This window comes from Heterodontus francisci, unplaced genomic scaffold (assembly GCF_036365525.1).
Source record: "Heterodontus francisci isolate sHetFra1 unplaced genomic scaffold, sHetFra1.hap1 HAP1_SCAFFOLD_337, whole genome shotgun sequence".
NCBI lineage: Eukaryota > Metazoa > Chordata > Chondrichthyes > Heterodontiformes > Heterodontidae > Heterodontus > Heterodontus francisci.
In genome coordinates this window covers 784,163-801,773 of record NW_027141841.1, presented here as the reverse complement: position 1 = coordinate 801,773, position 17,611 = coordinate 784,163, and the positions used below count along the sequence as shown (strand labels likewise).

Genomic DNA, 17,611 nt, shown 5'->3' with positions numbered 1-17,611 from the left:
TAAATCCAGAGACAGTAAAGATGGAAGGAAGGAGGGGAGGAAAAATCCTGCTCCGTTTCATGATCCCTAACTGATCTTCATTCCAGTGCAGTTTGGGTGAATAATTCCAATTGTCTGTCACAATTTTAATAAAGTATAACCAATTCTGGAATCACTGTCTCGACAGAAACAAGCACAGCCTTCGAGGCTGACTTAACACATGAATAATACACTAAACAGCTCATAAACTAGTGGCAAGGATGGGATTCGAACCCACGTGTGCAAAGCACATTGGATTAGCAGTCCATCGCCTTAACCTCTCGGCCACCTTGTCAGTTGCAGCATTATAGCTGTCACCTTCAGCACAGCTTCTGGCTGTGCAGCCAGCTATGCAATGATGGAAATATATCTTCTGTCAGTAAATGAAGTTGGGAATGGAGCGGTGTGAAACATTTCCAGACCATGTCCAACACGTTTCTACTCAGTGTGAAAACCCACCACTGAAAGACTGGAACATACAATCATTTCATCACATCATGATTAACATCACTCAGACACCTGAACCATTAGGTCACTGACGAAGTCATGATGACCGAATTTCTCATGAAATTACAACTGAACTAACTGACTGGAAGAATTGCTTTAACTCCACATGATCAGCGAGGCACAGCCTCAGGCCCACTTGTTGGGTGGTGTGAACAGATTTCACTGCTTCTGATCTTCACCAGAACAGAGAGTGAGATGTAACATTGATCATCAAACAGACTGTGAGAGAATACAACAGAATAAAACACATGTAGAGACACTGTGGAATAACAAATAGATTTGATTGGAATGTTGAAATTTTGATTGGAATGGATAAAACACCAGAAACAGCAGATTAAATTGAAATTCTTATCATTATATTGATCTGGCGCAGAAAAGAGAAGCTGATGGAAAGAAGAGAAGAAGGAAGAAAAGAAAGGATGGAACTGTTCAATTTTTACAGTTTTTTCACTCGCCCATCAAAGCTGATAAAAAAAGTTGCAAATAACAGAGTATTTCACCAAAAAGGGAGATTAAATTTTGCTGAAACCTTGGATCGAAGGATGCCCCAACAGATGACCTGTTTAACTGTCTCCTCACTGGGGGATTTCAATCAGTGAGTAATATTATTCTCTACTTTTTTTGTTAATTGGTCTCAGAACTGTCACTTGGAATTAATATCTGTGTTCCGACTCCTGAATAATAAAATTGTGAGTTTCTCGATATATTCTGGACACAGTTCCTGCTGAAAGAACTAACAACTGTTTTCTAATTTACACAATACTCTATGCACACTCATCAAGCCTGCTAAGCTAGCATCCTTGGTGCTGCTCTCTCTTCTCCCAAACTTCATCTCATGTGACTGTTACATCATCACTCTGACAGTGGGAGGGGTTGATCCCACTATCTTCAGCATTAACCCTTTACATCCTTATACCACACTGTCTGTCCAAATAAAATGGGTGGAGGGAACTTCCTTCATTTATCAAAACACCAACAGCAGCACAGTGGCGCAATGGTTAGCACCGCAGCCTCACAGCTCCAGCGACCAGGATTCAGTTCTGGGTACTGCCTGTATGGAGTTTGCAAGTTCTCCCTGTGTCTGTGTCGGTTTCCGCCGGGTGCTCTGGTTTCCTCCCACCTCCAAAAGAGTTGCAGGTTGATAGGTAAATTGGCCATTGTAAATTGTCCCTAGTGTCGGTACATGGTTGGAGAATGGTGGGGATGTGGTAGAGAATATGGGATTAATGTAGGATTAGTATAAATGTGTGGTTGCTGGTTGGCACAGACTCGGTGGGCCGAAGGGCTTGTTTCAGTGCTGCATCTCGAAATAAGAAAAGTAAAATAAATGCTACCAGTCGTAAATCAACTCAAACCCATTAGAGAGAAAGAGGGAGACTGTCAGAGAACTTCCTGCATCCAGTCCTGACCCTGTCACACTCAGCAGCTCCTCACCCAGACCCCACTCTCATCAAAACTGAACATTGTTACCGAGACCCTTCAAATAATGTTCATAAAAGGTAGAAAAATTCAAACTTCATCACAGCTAGATTGAATAGAACAAAGTTTAATATCTTGTCTTCGTCACTCGGGAACCACATGAGACAGTCCTTAAATCAGTAGCATAAATTATCAGCTGCAAGAATGTTTGTCATTGGGTTGAATCATTTCTGTGTGAGGAATGTTCCAGCATCATAAACCAGGGGAACGTGTTGACTGAGCTGTGTCTTCATCTCTTCTGGACAGCTCATCCTTCATTCTGCTCTGATTCACTTTCCCAAAGCAGATCGACAGTTTCTCAAATCTGGAGACTGGGTTTTCTTATTTTGTTCCTTTTGATTTTTCTTGCTCCTGAATGATAATATATTCCAACCTCGGATCAAACTTGCCCTGTGTCCCAGTCTCGGTTAAAAGCGACAAATAACGGCACCAACATTCTGAAACATACAACACGGTCACATTCTGCTTCAGTGAGATTAATGCTGAGGCAGTGTCCATGTCGAATACCATTGTGAACAAATTTCTCTCGAGGAAATTGTGAGTGATCAAGTATTTGCACTGAATTTCTGTGCAAGAAGGGACAGTTTCAAACAGCCATTCCCAAATCACTTCCTTCACAAAGACAAAGACTGTGCTGTCTTAACGTGCGACTCAACTTCACAAACAAATTTGAACTCGAAGTTCAGGAGAAGACAGAGTTGTGAATGATTGACAGTGTAATCTTTAAATCATAATTTTCCGTTTCTTCGTTGAAGCGAGGCTCAACCCTAAGCCACTAGAGATCGCGGAAAGCTACAATCTTGGATCCAGAAATCAGAAAAGTAGTGAAGCAGTTGGTGAGTACATTGTGACACTGAAGAATTTATCACCACATTGCAACATTGGCACATTCTTAGACCGTACATTATGAGACAGATTTGTGCTTATATTGGTGGATGAGGAAAGATACTAAACACACAAAATCCCAATTTGAGCTAGTGTGTAAGATTGCTCTTTCCACGGAGATAGCATCAAAGAATGCTCGTGAATTTCGTCCTATGCCAGTGACAGTAACAAACTTGAGAGGAACTTAAACATACTGGTAAAATGGGCTTTCACACAACAGATAAAATTTTACACAGAAAATTGTGAATTGATACAGTTTGGGAGGAAGAATGAGACAATGTACACCAATCTTTTTTGATCAAGGTTTGAAAAGGTTGCTAAGAGCAAACAGGACACTTGGCTTTATTAATAGAGGCATAGAGTAAAAACATATAAGTTATGCTAAACCTTTATAAAACACTGGGGCTGAATGGCCTCCTCCTGCACCTCCACGGAAAGCTTCCACTCCAGGCTCAGACACCCTCTTCAGGATCACTCTCCATACATCCCACCACTCCGCGCACGGATATCTCCCTCAGGATCAGATCACAGCTCCACAGTCCTGCCACATCCAGTCGTGAATGGTGGTGGATAATTAAATAACTAACAAGATGAGGAGGCTCCAAAAACATTCACATCCTCAATGATGGTGGTGCTGAGCACGTCAGTGCAAAAGATGAAGCATTTGCAACCATCTTCAGTCAGAAATATTAAGTGGATTTGATCTGTGTTAATTTCAGCTCCTCATGCTCGCTGGTGCCTTGGTTCTCTGGTGCTAATTTCAGAGTAAATCATGCAGCTTGACAATTGGAGCCAAAGAAAAAGACACAGGAGAGGTTGAAAGTACCAAACCTGGTATTGAACCAAGAACTGTTTAACTGTTAGGACAGCACGAACTCAACAAAGCTATTTCAACAACACACTAAAGCCACCATTCTGTCACTGCTTTGGAAGACAATATATACATCAAAGTGTTTGTAAAAAGTTACAGAACACAACATGTGAGTAATATTTACCATTGTTTTCTCAGTACTGATGGACTGTGAAGTGGGAGACAGCCAGAAGTCCCACTGTGCCATACTGACCCTGAGCTGTGAGTGAAATGAGATAATGTTCAATCTTTAGCAGAGAGATTAAGGAGAGAAGTAAGAGTCCTGAATCAAGGAAAGACTTTCTGACACAATAAAAGCAAAATACTGCAGATGCTGGAAATCTGAAATAAAACAAAAAGTGCTGGAAATACTCAATAGCTCTGGCAGCATCTGTGGTGAGAGAAACTGAGTTAACGTTTCTGGTCTGTGACCTTTCATCAGAACTGACACAGATTAGAAAAGAATTAGGTTTCAAACAAGTGAAGGGGAGGGGCATGCGGGAGAGAACAAAGGGGAAGGTGTTTGATAGGGCAGAGGGCAGGAGAGATTAAATAACAAAGCTGTCCTGGGACAAAGGCAAAGAGTGTGTTAATTCATGTGGTTGCCTGACACCAGTCATGCTCTGAAGTTATTGAACACAATGTTCAATCCACAAGGCTGTAGAGTGCCGAATCAAAAGGTCGGGTGCTGCTCCTCGAGCATGAGTTGATTTCACTGGAACACTGGAGCAGGCCAAAGACAGAAATGTTGACATGAGAGCAGGGGGGAGTGTTGAAATGGCAAGCAACCAGAAGCTCAGGGTCATGGTTTCGGCCTGAGCAGAGGTGTTCCACCTAATCTGCGTTTGGTCTCTCCAGTTTAGAGGAGATCACTTTGTGAGCAGTGAATACAGTATACATAATTGAAAGAAGTACAAGTAAATCGCTGCTTCACCTAAAAGGAGTGTTTGGGGCTTTAGATAATGAGCAGAGAGGAGGGAAAAGGGCAGGTATTATATCTCCTGCGATTGCATGGGTAGGTGCCTTGGGAGGGGAAGAGGTGTTGGGGTAATGGAGGAGTGGTCCAGGGTGTCGTGGAAGGAACAATCCCTTCAGAATGTTGACAGGGGAGGGGAGGATGCGTTTGGTGGTGGCATCACGCTGGAGGTGGCGGAAATGGTGGAGGATGATCCTTTGGATGTGTTTATGTTTAGAGATACAGCACTGAAACAGGCCCTTCGGCCCACCGAGTCTGTGCCGACGATCAACCACCCATTTATGCTCATCCTATACTCCTACCACATCCCCACCTGTCCCTATATTTCCCTGCGACCTACCTATACTAGGGGCAATTTATAATGGCCAATTTACCTACCAACCTGCAAGTCTTTTGGCTTGTGGGAGGAAACTGGAGCACCCAGAGGAAACCCACACAGACACAAGGAGAACTTGCAAACTCCACACAGACAGTACCCAGAATTGAACACGGGTTGCTGGAACTGTGACGCTGCAGTTCTAACCACTGCGCCACTGTGCTGCTGTGGAGGCAGGTGGGGTGGAAAGTGAGGACAAGGGGATCCCTGTTGCAGTTCTGGGAGGGAGGGGAAGGGGGAAGGCAGAGGTTGAGGGTCCATTCTACTACACTGGGAGGGGGGCGGAGTTGAAATCTGGTGATGTTGTTGAATTTAATTTCAAGCATCCCTTGAACTGTCTGCCGATGAAGTCTGAAAAAGGGAAGAACAACCACACAACATGGGTCTCAAATCGAAGACCCTGAGATTAAAAGTCTCATGCTCCACCAACTGAGCTAACAAGGCCTGATACAGTTCTTCTACTCTGTCTGTTATTGGACGGATGCAGCTGTTGGCTCCACCCCAAGGGCGGGAGTTTGTTCCACCAACCATGAAGCAGCTTCCTATCAATTCCCAAAATATTCAGTAAATCCACTTCCAGAAGCCCCAAAGTGTGATGTATTCCTCTCACTCATCGATAATAAAACTTATACATCTTTTTACCTTCCAAATGCTGCCATCTATTTTGTCAGTATTTATTTCTCTCTCCTTTTTATTTAGTACATGCATTCCTTTGGAATTTTTTTTCCAATTATATCTGAGGGAAGAAATGAACAGATCTGGCAACTCAAAACTGGGCATCCATGAGGCGCTGTGGGCCATCAGCAGCAGCAGAATTGTATTTAAACACAATATGTTACCTCATAGCCTGACATATCCCTCACTCTCCCATTAACATCAAGCCAAGGGAGCAATAGTGGTTCAATGAAGTGTGCAGGAGGGCATGTCAGGAGCAGCACCAAGCAGACCTAAAAATGAGGTGTCAACCTGGTGAAGCTACAACACAGGATTACTGGCATGTCAAACAGTGGAGGCAGCATGCAACAGACAGAGCTAAGCGATCTCACAACCAACAGATCAGATCAAAGCTCTGCAGTCCTGTCACATCCAGTCCTGAATGGTGGTGGATAATTAAACAATCAACAGGAGCTTCCACAAATATCCCCATCCTTAATGATAGGGGAGACCAGTATATCAGTGCAAAATACAAGGTTGAATAATTTGCAACCATCTTCAGCCAGAAGTATCAGCTCGACCTCCTCCTGAGGTCCCTAGCATCACAGATGCCAATCTTCAGCTAATCCACTTCACTCCACATGATATCAAGAAATGGCTGAAGGCACTGGATACTGACAACATCCCGGCTGTAGTGCTGAAGACTTGTGCTCCAGAACTAGCCGCGCCACTAGCCACGCTGTTCCAGTACAGCTACAACACTGGCATCTACCCAGCAACGTGGAAAATTGCCCAGGTATGTCCTGCAAACAAAAAGCAGGACAAATCCAACCCTGTCAATTACTGCCCCATCAGCCTCCTCTTGAACATCAGTAAAGTGATGGAAGGTGTCATTGACAGTGCTATCAAGCAGCACTTACACAGTAATAACCTGCTCATCAATGCTCATTTTGGGTTCTGCCAGAGCCACTTGGTTCCTGACCTCGTTGCAGCCTTGACCCAAATTTGGACAAAAGAGCTGAACTCAAGAGGTGAGGTGAGGAGACAGTGACTGCTCTTGCCAAGGGCATCAAGGTGCCCTTGCAAAATTGAACTCAATGGCCACCAGGGAGAAAACTCTCCACTGGAATTCTTTGAGGAAGTGACAAAGTTGATTGATGAGGGAAGGGCTGTAGATGTCATATGCATGGACTTCTGTAAGGTGTTTGATAAGGTTCCCCATGGTAGGCTGATGGAGAAAGTGAAGTCGCATGGGGTCCAGGGTCTACTAGCCAGATGGATAAAGAACTGGCTGGGCAACAGGAGACAGAGAGTAGCAGTTGAAGGGAGTTTCTCAAAATGGAGCCGTGTTCCACAGGGATCCGTGTTGGGACCACTGTTGTTTGTGATATACATTAATGATTTGGAGGAAAGTATAGGTGGTCTGATTAGCAAGTTTGCAGACGACACTAAGATTGGCGGAGTAGCAGATAGTGAAGGGGACTGTCAGAGAATACAGCAGAATATAAATAGATTGGAGAGTTGGGCAGAGAAATGGCAGATGGAGTTCAATCAGGGCAAATGCGAGGTGATGCACATGGACTGCAACAGCTCAAAAAGGCGGCTCACCACCACCTTCTCAAGGGAAGTTAGGAATGGGCAATAAATGCTGGCGTTGCCAGCGATGCCCACATTCCGCGAAAGAATAAAAAAGAGATTTGCCACAATGGTAGCAGGGTGAGGGACTTCAGTGATGTGGAGAGATTGGAGAAGCTGGGGTTGTTCGCCTTGCAGCAGAGAAAGTTCCGGAAAGATTTGACACATTTGTTCAAAATCATGGAGGTTTTCAATAGTTTAAATAAGGAGAAACTGTTTCCAGTGGTAAAAGGGTCAGTAAGCAGAGGACACAGATATCAGGTGATTGGCAGAAGAACCAGAGGTGACATGAAGAACAATGTTTTACACAGCAATGTGTTGTGATAAAGATAGAAAAGACTTGCATTTATATAGCACCTTTCAAGACCACTGGACATATCAAAGCACTTTGTAGACAATGAAATACTTTTGAAGTGTAATCACTGTTGCAATGTCAGAAATGCAGCAGCTAATACCCACAAACAGCAATGTGATAATGACCAACTGATCTGATTGAGGGGCAAATATTGATCACAATACCAGGGAGAATTGCTCTTCACTTGTTTGAAATTGCAGCATGGGATCTTTTACATTCACCCAAACATGCAGACCAGGTCTTGGTTTAACATCACACCCTCAGTGCTGTACTGGAGTGTGAGCTGTGAACTCTGAACCCAGAAGCTTGTGATTTCGAGGTGAGTGTGACCAACTGAGCCACAGATTTTACCTGCGTCTCAATCCTTCTACCAACAGTTTCTCTCTATCGGGTCTGTCACGACCCCTCATGATTGTGAACACCTCTATCAAATCTCCTCTCGAAGGAGAACAACCCCAGCTTCTCCAAGCTATCCACATAACTGAAATCCTAACCACATGTTGCAGAAAGGAATTTTTCCTCAAGTTCTTTCCGTTTTGTCACCTTAAATCAATAACCTTCGGTTATTTACCGTTCAGCAGTTAGAAACAGTTCCTCAGTATTTACTCTACCTCAAACCTTCAAGGAAGCTCTGCAAAGTAACTGAAAATCAAGTTGTCAGAAGTGGGATTTAAACACATGCCTCCAGTGAAAGCTGCAACCTGACCAGAGAAGCTGAAACCGCTCAGTCACATCAACTGTTCAGACCTTTTTTACCTCGTCATCACTTCTGTACTTTGAAAGGTTCACTCAAAGAACAAAGAACAAAGCAAATTACAGCACAGGAACAGGCCCTTCGGCCCTCCAAGCCTGCGCCGATCCAGATCCTCTACCTAAACATGTCGCCTATTTTCTAAGGGTCTGTATCTCTTTGCTTCCTGCCCATTCATGGATCTGTCTAGATACATCTTAAAAGATGCTATCGTGCCCGCGTCTACCACCTCCGCTGGCAACGCGTTCCAGGCACCCAAAACCCTCTGCGTAAAGAACTTTCCACGCATATCCCCCCTAAACGTTTCCCCTCTCACTTTGAACTCGTGACCCCTAGTATTTGAATCCCCTACTCTGGGAAAAAGCTTCTTGCTATCCACCCTGTCTATACCTCTCATGATTTTGTACACCTCAATCAGGTCCCCCCTCAACCTCCGTCTTTCTAATGAAAATAATCCTAAACTACTCAACCTCTCTTCATAGCTCGCTCCCTCCATACCAGGCAACATCCTGGTGAACCTCCTCTGCACCCTCTCCAAAGCATCTACATCCTTTTGGTAATGTGGCGACCAGAACTGCATGCAGTATTCCAAATGTGGCCGAAACAAAGTCTTAATCAACTGTAACATGACCTGCCAACCCTTGTACTCAATACCCCGTCCGATGAAGGAAAGCATGCCGTATGCCTTCTTGACCACTCTATTGACCTGCTTTGCCACCTTCAGGGAACAAAGGACCTGAACACCCAAATCTCTCTGTACATCAATTTTCCCCACGACTTTTCCATTTACTGTATAGTTCACTCTTGAATTGGATCTTCCAAAATGCATCACCTCGCATTTGCCCTGATTGAACTCCATCTGCCATTTCTCTGCCCAACTCTCCAATCTATCTATATTCTGCTGTATTCTCTGACAGTCCCCTTCACTATCTGCTACTCCACCAATCTTAGTGTCGTCTGCAAACTTGCTGATCAGACCACCTATACTTTCCTCCAAACCATTTATGAATATCACAAACAACAGTGGTCCCAGCACGGATCCCTGTGGAACACCACTGCTCACACGTCTCCATTTTGAGAAACTCCCTTCCACTGCTACTCTATGGCTCCTGTTGCCCAGCCAGTTCTTTATCCATCTAGCTAGTACACCCTGGACCCCATGCGACTTCACTTTCTCCATCAGCCTACCATGGGGAACCTTATCAAACGCCTTACTGAAGTCCATGCATATGACATCTAAAGCCCTTCCCTCATCAATCAACTTTGTCACTTCGTCAAAGAATTCTATTAAGTTGGTCAGGCATGACCTTCCCTGCACAAAACCATGTTGCCGATCACTGATAAGCTCATTTCCTTCCAAATGGGAATAGATCCTGTCCCTCAGTATCTTCTCCAGCAGCTTCCCTACCACTGACGTCAGGCTCACCGGTCTATAATTACCTGGATTATCCCTGCTACCCTTCTTAAACAAGGGGACAACATTAGCAATTCTCCAGTCCTCCGGGACCTCACCCGTGTTTAAGGATGCTGCAAAGATATCTGTTAAGGCCCCAGCTATTTCCTCTCTCGCTTCCCTCAGAAACCTGGGATAGATCCCATCCGGACCTGGGGACTTGTCCACCTTAATGTTTTTTAGAATACCCAACACTTCCTCCCTCCTTATGCCGACTTGACCTAGAGTAATCAAACATCTGTCCCTAACCTCAACATCCGTCATGTCCCTCTCCTCGGCGAATACCGATGCAAAGTACTCGTTTAGAATCTCACCCATTTTCTCTGATTCCACGCATGGCTTTCCTCCTTTGTCCTTGAGTGGGCCAATCCTTTCTCTAGTTACCCTCTTGCTCCTTATATATGAATAAAAGGCTTTGGAATTTTCCTTAACCCTGTTTGCTAAAGATATTTCATGACCCCTTTTAGCCCTCTTAATTCCTCGTTTCAGATTGGTCCTACATTCCCGATATTCTTTCAAAGCTTCGTCTTTCTTCAGCCTCCTAGACCTTATTTATGCTTCCTTTTTCCTCTTAGCTAGTTTTACAATTTCACCTGTCATCCATGGTTCCCTAATCTTGCCATTTCTATCCCTCATTTTCACAGGAACATGTCTCTCCTGCACGCTAATCAACCTGTCTTTAAAAGCCTCCCACATATCAAATGTGGATTTACCTTCAAACAGCTGCTCCCAATCTACATTCCCCAGCTCCTGTCGAATTTTGGTATAGTTGGCCTTCCCCCAATTTAGCACTCTTCCTTTCGGACCACTCTCGTCTTTGTCCATGAGTATTCTAAAACTTACGGAATTGTGATCACTATTCCCAAAGTAGTCCCCTACTGAAACTTCAACCACCTGGCCGGGCTCATTCCCCAACACCAGGTCCAGTATGGCCCCTTCCCGAGTTGGACTATTTACATACTGCTCTAGAAAACCCTCCTGGATGCTCCTTACAAATTCTGCTCCATCTAGACCTCTAACACTAAGTGAATCCCAGTCAATGTTGGGAAAATTAAAATCTCCTTTCACCACCACCCTGTTGCTCCGACATCTTTCCATAATCTGTTTACATATTTGTACCTCTATCTCATGCTTGCTGTTGGGAGGCCTGTAGTACAGCCCCAACATTGTTACCGCACCCTTCCTATTTCTAAGTTCTGCCCATATTGCCTCACTGCTCGAGTCCACCATCGTGCCCTCCTTCAGCACAGCTGTGATATCCTCTTTGACCAGTAATGCAACTCCTCCACCATTTTTACCTCCCTCTCTATCCCGCCTGAAGCATCGATATCCTGGGATATTTAGTTGCCAATCATGCCCTTCCCTCAACCAAGTAATAGCAATAACATCATACTCCGAGCTACTAATCCAAGCCCTAAGTTCATCTGCCTTACCTACTACACTTCTTGCATTAAAACAAATGCACCTCAGACCACCAGTCCCTTTGCGTTCATCTTCTGCTCCCTGTCTACTCTTTCCCATAGTCACGCTGACTTCATTATCTAGCTCCTTACAGGCTTTAGTTACTACCTCCTTACTGTCCACTGACCTCCTCATTTGGTTCCCATCCCCCTGCCACATTAGTTTAAACCCTCCCCAACAGCGTTAGGAAAAGCACCCCCAAGGACATTGGTTCCAGTCCGGCCCAGGTGTAGCCCGTCCAATTTGTAATAGTCTCAACTCCCTCAGAACTGGTCTCAATGTCCCAAAAATCTGAACCCCTCCCTCCTGCACCATCTCTCAAGCCATGCATTCATCCTGACTATTCTTTCATTTCTACTCTTACTAGCACGTGGCACTGGTAGCAATCCTGAGATTACTACCTCTGAGGTCCTACTTTTTAACTTGGCTCCTAACTCCCTAAATTCTGCTTGAAGGACCTCATCCCGTTTTTTACCTATATCATTGGTGCCTATGTGCACAACGACAACTGGCTGTTCACCCTCCCCCTTCAGAATGTTCTGCAGCCGATCTGAGACATCTCTGACCCGTGCACCTGGGAGGCAACATCCCATTCGGGAGTCTCGTTTTCGACCACAGAACCGCCTATCTACTCCCCTTACAATAGAATCCACTGTGACTATAGCCCTTCCATTCTTTATCCCGCCCTTCTGAACAGCAGAGCCAGCCACGGTGCCATGAACCTGGCTACTGCTGCCTTCCCCTGGTGAGCCATCTCCCTCAACAGTATCCAAAACTGTATACCTGTTGTGGAGGGAGATGACCGCAGGGGACACCTGCACTGCCTTCCTGCTCTTTCTCTGCCTTTTGGTCACCCATTTCCTTTCTCCCTCAGCAATCCTAATCTGCGGTGTGACTAATTCGCTAAACGTGCTATCCACGACTTCCTCAGCATCGCGGATGCTCCAAAGTGAGTCCATCCGCAGCTCCAGAGCCGTCATGCGGTCGAACAAGAGCTGCAGCTGGACACACTTCCAGCACGTGAAGGAGTCAGGGACATCAGCCGTGTCCCTGAGCTCCCACATAGTGCAAGAGGGGCATAACAGGGATCTGAGACCTCCTGCCATTTTTAATCTTAAGATTAACTTAGTCATAACTTCGATAAATGAAAATGGAACGAAAAGTTTTTACCAATCACACGAAAAAAAAATAAATAGAAAAAGCCTTCCCTTATCTGCACACCACCGAGTCGTTTTTTTTTTGGTTCGAGGAGGAGGGCGGGTGGGAGACACTACAGGTGTAGTGTCTCGGGTTCAGCTGCTGCCCAAATATATAGGACTTACTTACCCAGCTGCCACCTCGCTCTCCCTGTCGCCGCGACAAAAAGAAACTGCCGAAACACAAAGGTCAGTTTTTATAAGTTGTAAACTCACTTACCCAGCTGCCACCTCGCTCTCCCTGTCGCCGCAACAAAAAGAAACTGCCGAAACAAAAAGGCCAGTTTTTATAAATTGTAAACTCACTTACCCAGCTGCCACCTCGCTCTCCCTGTCGCCGCTAAAGGCAATCTTACCTAATGAACCAGTGTTGGCTGCTCCACATTTTGCGAAACCCTTTAAAATAGCGATCGATTCTAGCGACCTGGGAGTTGGTGCAGTCCAATTGCAGGATGACAAATCGGGCAGAGAGAAGCCAGTAGGGTGCTTTTCAGGAAAACTAAATTGGCATCAAAGAAGTATTCCACTGTGGAAAAAGAAACATTCGGACTTTTGCTGGCTCTCAAACATTTCAAAGTATATGTCCACCAGGACTATAAAGAAACACTAATATAAACTGACAATAACCCATTAACGTTTGTGGATAAGTTTAAAAACCAAAATACTAGAATATTTAGATGGAGTTTGTTGCTACAGCCTGATCATTTGAAAATTGTACATATTTTGGGGAAGAACAATGTTATTGCCAGCGCTTTGTCACGAATTTAATTTAACTATGTTAAGTTATGTCGATGGCGATGGTACAAAGAAAATGTTGTGAATTATCACTGGGGTGAATGGGTGTGTGAATGTGAGAAAATGTTGAGAATGTTTTTTTCCCAGTTTCTTTGAAGTGCAGGGGCAAGAATGGACACCTATCCTTTGGAGAAACTGCAAGAGAAGAAGATCCTTGTCCACTCAACACAGTATCAGACTGGCGGAAAAGTAAGCTTGTGTGCAGCTTGCTGTGAAATGGCATGAGACTGACATCTCGTGGTGTGAAATAGAACTGCAAGAGCGAAATTGATTGATCATAAAAAGCTCGGTGGGAATGTCAGCTGTGAGGGGGATACAAAGGGCCGGATTTTATTTGGTTCACTCCCCCGAGATTCTGGCACTGCTCCAATTCTGGTGTTTTGAGCATCGCTGATTTTTATCGCTCCACCGCTGGCAGCTGTGCCATCAGCTGTCCAGGCCCGAAGCCTGAGATTTCCCTCCCTGAACTCTCCGCCTCTCGACCTCTCTTCCCTCATTTAAAACACTCATGGAAGCTACTTCTGTGACCAAGCTTTTGGCCATCTGCTCCAATACGATCTTGTGTGGCTTGGGGTCCAAATTTGCTTTCCGACACTCCTGTGAAGTGCCATGGAATGCTGTATTACGTTAAAGGTGCTCCATAAATTTACACACAATTTGTTGTTGATTTTGGTCTGGAATGTATTGCCTGAGAGGGTGGTGGAAGGAGACTCAATCGTAAGGTTGAAAAGGGAATTTCGATAAATCGTTGAAAGGAAATGAAAGAGCTGCCACAGGCACGATGGGCCGCCCTGGTTGTAGATGTCGTCGTCGTCATCCTTCCTTCTACGTGAGATGATGGACTTGCAGCAAATCCATTGGCGATGGGATAGTTTCCCATGGTGCACTTTGTCTGATAGCTGAAGAGGTCAATCTGTGAGAGGCAGGTTCTTCCACAAGTGACACATATGAGGTGGGATTATCAGGTGTCGCTGTTTTCCATGTTGGCATCTGCTGTCAAGCTGCTGCAGTCACTGATCGTCATGGTGACGCACACACCAGTCCAGGGGTAATATCACCATTTCTCTCTGTTGTTGGCCAGTGTCTCCCATGTGTGAAAATCGATGTTTCGGGCCTTCATGTCCTGCTTGCAGGCATCCTTGAAGTGGGGCTTTGGGCATCCAACTGGTCTTCTGTCTCCGGCGACCTCCCCATACAGAATACCCTTGGGAATGTGTCATCTTCCATTCTGCGAACGTGCTTGAGCCAGCAAAGTCACCTCTGCTTGACGAGTGTGAGCATACTCGGGAGATTTGCTTTTGAAAGCATTGTTACATTTCTGATTTTGTCCAGTGTTTATTTGTGCAGTGTCTCACTGTCTCTTGCACAAATGCCTTGGCTAATTTCAAGTCATATAATGTTCTGGCTGCTGGTTTCATGTTGTGCATCAGGTCGGTTCTGCTTTTTGCTTCAATCACAGATGTCATCTCTGCTCAGTAGGTGGGGAAGAGACAGTTGCCCACCTCTTTCTGGAATGTGTCTTTGCAAAGCAGGTGCAGTGGTTTTTGTTGAGGTTCATCCCAAGCAGCTCTGTAACACAGGAGTCTGTGCTCTCCGGGCTGTTACCAGGGATGCACACCGAGATAAACATCAACTGCTGCTGGAGGACCATCAATTTGGTGAAAGACGCTCTTTGGTCTGCCCGAAACTTGCTGGTCTTCCAGCGCAAAGAGTTGTTCACGACCGAGTGTTGCTGACTGGCACATTCCAAGGTCCAAGACTACGTGCTGAGGGACACACTAAAGCTTGGGGTAGCCACTGCAAAGGCTCAATGTGGAAAAACCACTGTGTAAGGTCCTCCCGCCATAGTGAACTAAGGAACTGGACCCATGGGAAACCCCTCGGGCTGTATACACCAAATATGGTTTTGCTGTAAAATGTACATGGCAGGTAAAATGGAATGGAAGGGTTGTGAGGCAACTCACTCCTGTATTAAAGAAAACTGATTACCTTTGCACTTTTTGGACTGTCAACTTGTGCTGTTTTGAACTGTTTTAGAATGCATTTTTTTACAGATTTATATGAATGAAGTATATTTGTAGGAATAAAAACCTGGGAATTCATGTGCATAGTTCTTTGAATGTGGCAGGACACATTGAGAGAGTAGTTAGCAAAGCATATGGGATCTTGGGCTTCATAAATAGAGGTATTGAGGACAAAAGCAGGGAAGTTATGCTGAACCTGTATAAAGTTCTAGTTTGGCCACAAGCAGAGAATTGCATCCAGTTCTAGTCATCACACTTTTGGAGGGATGTGAGTGTCCTTGAGAGGGTGGAGGAAATTTACCAGAATGGTTCCAGACATGAGGGATTTTAGTTGTAAGGTTAGGTTGGAGAAGCTGGGGTTGTTCTCCTTGCAGCAAAGGAGATTGAGGGGAGATTTGAAAGACATGTACAAGACTATAATAAATATGACAGGTTTAGATAACTTGCGGGGCTATGGGGATAGAGCCGGGGAAAGGGACTGAATGGATTGATTTACATGGGCTTGATGGGCGAAATGACTCCATGACTCAATGACACTCTCTGCTTCTCTCTCTCTCTCTCTGTCTCTGCCCAACGCTTTACATCTCTCTGCCTCTCTCTGCCTGTCTATAGCTGGTCCTCTAACTTTCTTTCGCACTCTCTCCCCCTCTCTTTCTCTCTCTCTTTTTCACTCTCTCTCTCTCCATTACACACATATTTGTCAATCACATGTCAAAGTAGGAAACATAATGAAGGAATGACTGCGCCCTTGAAAATGTTTCCGGCAGAATAGTTAAATGTTTAAAGTTTCTGTCGGGAGTTTGACCTGAGATGGTGTGACACCAGAACGTGAGGTTATTAAAGTCTTCACCAAATGTAATGGGAAATAATATTCTTCACTGGTGAACCCAAAGGAACAAATGCGGCACAAGAATGAGAAAAGTCAGAGGATTGCGAAACATCCAATGGATCTTCACATCTACAAGTCAGCAGACCCACAGAAATACAGTAGGTTGAGAGTTCAGATCCAGTGAAAGACTGGACAAATATCGAGCCGGTGCTTTTTTCTTTATAAACCCAACATCTGTCCACGTGGCTTTTGCACCTCGTCTCGATGTATCTGATAATACTGATACTATTTGTATTCCACAGTTGCTTTGTAATCACAGGCAATATAAATGGATTGGGAATGTCAATGGACAGGAACCATTAATGGATTGGGAAAGTCAATGGACTGGAAAATATCTGGATTGGGAAATTCTATGGACTGAGTTATATCAATGGATTGGGATATTGTGAAACATCAATGGATTAGGAAACAGGAATTAAAGGGACAGATGAAAGGTTTGCAAACATCAATGGATTAGAATGTGGAGAGGCAGGAGAAAATGATGCCATTTTAAGAAGGGGGCCGGGGGTTAGTAGAAACAGACAAGGGCTATTTTACTCTCTATCTCACTCCTTTCTTCTATCTGGCTCATTATCACATCCTCTCTCTCTCTCAGAGCGGTGGGAATCACTGGAACCCACTCTTGCTGCTCAGGTTGTTTGGTTCCGGGAAAATACAAGATCCACATCAGATTGACAGGAAGGATAAATGTGATTCATAGCCAATCATATTCCTTTAGGTGATGTGTGCTCAGCCTTGTTATATCAGCAAAGGCAGCAGGAAATGCAAATCCTGAAGAGTTTTGATTGAGTGAAGAAGGAGAAAGTGTTGCCAGTGACAGAAGGGTCAGGAACCAGAGGAAACACATTTAAAGTAATTGGCAAAATAATGAGAGTTTTTTTATTTAGAAATACAGCACTGGAACAGGACCTTCGGCCCACCTAGTCTGTGCCGACCAACAACAACCCATTTATACTAGCCCGACAGTAATCCTATATTCCCTACCACCTACCTACACTAGGGGCAATTTACAACAGCCAATTTACCTACCACCTGCAAGTTTTTGGCAGTGGGAGGAAACCAGAGCACCCGGTGAAAACCCACAAGGTCATAGGGAGAACTTGCAAACTCCGCACAGACAGGACCCAGAATCAAACCCTGGTCCCTAGAGCTATGAGGCTGCGGTGCTAAGCACTGCGCCACTGTGCGCCACTGTGTTGTGATGAGGAGATTGTATTTTCAGCAGTGTGTTGTTCTGGTCTGGAATGCAATCCTGAAAGGTCAGTGGAAGCAGATTCAATGGTAACTCTAAATGGAATTGGATAAAT

At 44.8% G+C, this 17,611-nt stretch overlaps 1 non-coding gene across 1 annotated transcript; it reads right to left on the bottom strand.

The window, feature by feature from the left end:
- Window positions 1–231: 231 nt before the first annotated feature.
- trnas-gcu (transfer RNA serine (anticodon GCU)) lies at window positions 232–313 on the bottom strand. Its single transcript has one exon. It is a non-coding gene; the product is annotated as a tRNA-Ser (tRNA).
- Window positions 314–17,611: the final 17,298 nt, after the last annotated feature.